The following is a 3,616-nucleotide window of genomic DNA, read 5'->3' as shown; positions in this document are numbered from 1 at the left end:
CCTAGACCTTTTCTCTTCCATTTTCCCACATCACTGCCTCATAAGCTATCAAAGATTGTTACATATTGGTTTTAGGAGTGCATTTATGTGGTTTTCTTACTATATCCTTGTGTGTGCTATTTGATTTAGATTTTGTTCATTAGCTACGGAATGTAGCCACTTTCCGTAGCTGACTCGCAATTCCGCAGTTGTTTTCATTGTTCTGTAGGTTACAGGTGTCGGCAGGTGAAACGAGGCACATGGGCAGCTCAGAAATGATCTACACATGGACAAGGTCCTATCTGTTCAGCCGAATTCGTGAAGAAAGGCATTGGTCAAAGGACGGTCAAACAAGGAGTCCTACATCAAATAGGTCTCTGTTTCAGCACGTGAAAAGTCCGAGACCGTTCCTAGGTTCGTGGATCCGCTTTTGACAGCTGCAGGCCGTCTCCATGACGCAAATCCAACACCCACCTTTTGTAGATTGAATGTTTATGGCAACCAAGAGGCTGAACTTACGGGTTCTGTCCTGTTTACGTGTCCTCTGCTGAAGATTTCTCTCAGAAAAATAGTTATCTATTTTCCTGTATAAATAAAGTGTTTGCAACGCAAGTAGCTAGTTCAGATATTAGGATTGACGCTGTTGTTTTAGATTTCATTTTGCTATTGTAACAAGAAGACATACTCTCTGTTTTGCAATATAAAAATTCTGTTTTCTTATGACTGTGTAAAGCGTGGTTCTGAGGTGACAGCGTGTTAACCAAAGGCTGTGCAGAGGGCCCCTGCTGGCTGAGGTTTTTCTTTTCGTTTTTGTAAAGTTTTCATGCATCTTTTCTCTTATTTCCACTGTATATTTCTCATAATTTGTTTATGGTGTTAATCGTTTTTATTACTGTACATGATTTTGCAGCATTGCATATTTTTTCACTAACACTGATCAGTGTGTTTCAGGATAGGTTATGCTCGAGATTTTTCATATAATTTTTACATCAAGTAGTGATATGAGATTCGCTTCTTTGCTGAAATTTTTAAGCTTTTCAATTTCAGTTGTTATGCTTTGATTTCAATGAGATTTGTTTGGTGCTATTAGCTAGTTTAGATATCAAGTTCTTCATGTTATTTGACGTTATCTCTGGTGCCATGGCTTAACCCGAGAAGTTAATTGGTGAGATATCAGATTATAAGTAAAGTGATTTTATTTTTCTTTCATTAATCTGCAAGTAGGTAGTTTAGATATCAAGTTCTTCATGTTATTTGACGTTATCTCCGATGCCATGGCTTAACCTGAGAAGTTAATTGGCGAGCTATCGGATTATAAGTGAAGTAATTTGATTTTTCTTTCATTAATCTGCAAATAGGTAATTTAGATATCAATTCTTCATGTTATTTGACGTTATCTCCGGTGCCATGGCTTAACCCGAGAAGTTAATTGGCGAGCTATGAGATTATAAGTGAAGTAAATTGATCTTTCTTTCATTAGTCTGCAATTTTGGTTTTGAGTGCAATAGTTTATATTTTATTTCTGTAATTAGATGGGCAGCAGAAACAATGGACCTCATGATCAGTATTTCATCTTTTGCTTGATTTAAGTAGCTGCATATTTACATTCCTGTTCAAGTACTGATTTTATCAATAGCATGTTTTGAGATCTTTTGAAGTGCTAAGTTTTGGAAATTACCATAAGAGACATAAACCTTGTCTTAAATCTACATCCATACTTGCCCTCTAAAAGTATTCTTAAAACTTGAGAATAGGATTTCCATTTGCATTAGACACCTTAGGAGACCAACAAGGACAAAACCCCAAAAACAAGATAAAAACTGAAAACAATAAAAGTAAGAAAGAGGTTGTCTTGCACATACAGTGTGCCACACTTCATCAGTTTACGACTCCTGGATTGATAATTAATGTAGCAATTTAGGACATACTAAATTGACTAAACATTTTGGCGCCGTTGCCAGGGAAGTGTAACTAGGTAGCCGATCTCTTACATAAAAAAAAGGGAAAAATTGATAATTTCTTGAAGTATGCTCTCCTCTTGCACCTAGTGTGATCTGGAGGATCAGAAAAGAGAGTTATTAGTTCAATAATTTCTTGAGTATGCTCTCTTCTTGCACCTAGTGTGATCTGGAAGATCAGAAAAAGGATTATTAGCCCAACTAAAAAAAAAATCATTAAAAAATAAAAAAATGACATGCATAGAGCAAGAGATTCTAGGGGAAGGTTTCTAGCTAGGGGCAAAAGTTCGATTTTTACAACTCCAACTACTTCAAGGATTAGACAAGATACACCTCCATCCCAGACTCATACTCCCAGCCTTAGGATTCCTGGAATTCAAGGGGCAACAACTAAATTAGAAGATTCTCCCACACTATCTACTAAATCTGATCTAGGAGAAGAACCCTTCTTCACTTCTATAGGGGAACATATTGCAGTAGAAGAAGTAGAATCACCTAGAGAAGAAGGAAAGGAGGAGACTCTCTCTCATCAGCCATTAATAGAAGAACTAGAAGACCCTAAGGAAACTATCATGGCAGAAGAAGTACTAGATGGACAATTTTCTCTATTTGGAGGAGGGGGTAGAGGTAGAGGTGTTACACAGTAATTTGTCACCATTTGTCACCGTCCCTGTTACCCCTGTCCCGCACTTTGGAGGACTCATTCCGGGACCTGTGAGAAGTGACATAACTTGAAAACACTTGCATTATGTTCCCCTAAGTATGGACTTCATATGCCCTGAAGACATCTCCTGCAGAATATCCTTAAAAAGTTCCCTTTTTCCATTAGCGCGGATCCACAGTGTATTACTCGCGCCAATGGGGGAAATCCTCCAAAGAGGGTGCGCCAGTTGGCGCTCTGTCTCAGATCTATACCCGTGCCAACCAAGTTTGGGAAAGATTTTTAACAAACGCACGTGCGAAAGTTTTTTCCTTTCGACTCATGAAGCTTTTTAAGGATAATGCCAATCCCATGGATGTCGTGATTAATATTATCTCCCTTTCCTCTATCCATAATAGCTTTTTGAGGATAAACCCAATCCCATAGATGGTGCGATTGATCTTATCTCCTCCTCCTCCATCTATAAAATCTTGTTCTGTTGCATTTGACAAGCTAGTTCGAGCATAGGGAGAATTATACTTTCAGAAGTCTAAGAGATTGCTGCAATTGCATTCATAACCAAAGAGAGAGAGGCTTGTTCCCAATCCCGACAAGCTTTGCAAGGCATATGTAGCTATTCACCCAGCCAAAGGAGGATTTGACGTCAGAACTATGGTTGTATTCTTCTTTGTTGTTTATCAATAATAGATGACTATCATTATGATTCCACTCTCATTGTTTCTTGTAATGATGTTTGAGTTATATCTTTTCTGACTGATATATAATTGCATCTATTGGATTTTATGCTTGTATTTGTGTTGCTCTTTGCATGTGCAGGTGTCCATTCATGGAGATCGTGGGGATCGTGACTGGCCGGAGCAAAGGAACAAGAGCGACGACTCTTCTACAAATATTAGCGTTGGAATCCAAGTAGGCTCTCATCATCCACCTTTAATTTGCAATTAGGAACCTGCGTGTTAGCATTGTTTGATTGTTGCTAGACTCATTCTGGGCTAGTGGGGATCACCTCTGTCCGCAG

Source organism: Pinus tabuliformis, chromosome 5_2 (assembly GCF_031772625.1).
Source record: "Pinus tabuliformis cultivar Carrire ecotype Pingquan chromosome 5_2, CPIR1, whole genome shotgun sequence".
Lineage (NCBI taxonomy): Eukaryota > Viridiplantae > Streptophyta > Pinopsida > Pinales > Pinaceae > Pinus > Pinus tabuliformis.
Note: the sequence above shows the minus strand (reverse complement) of the source record.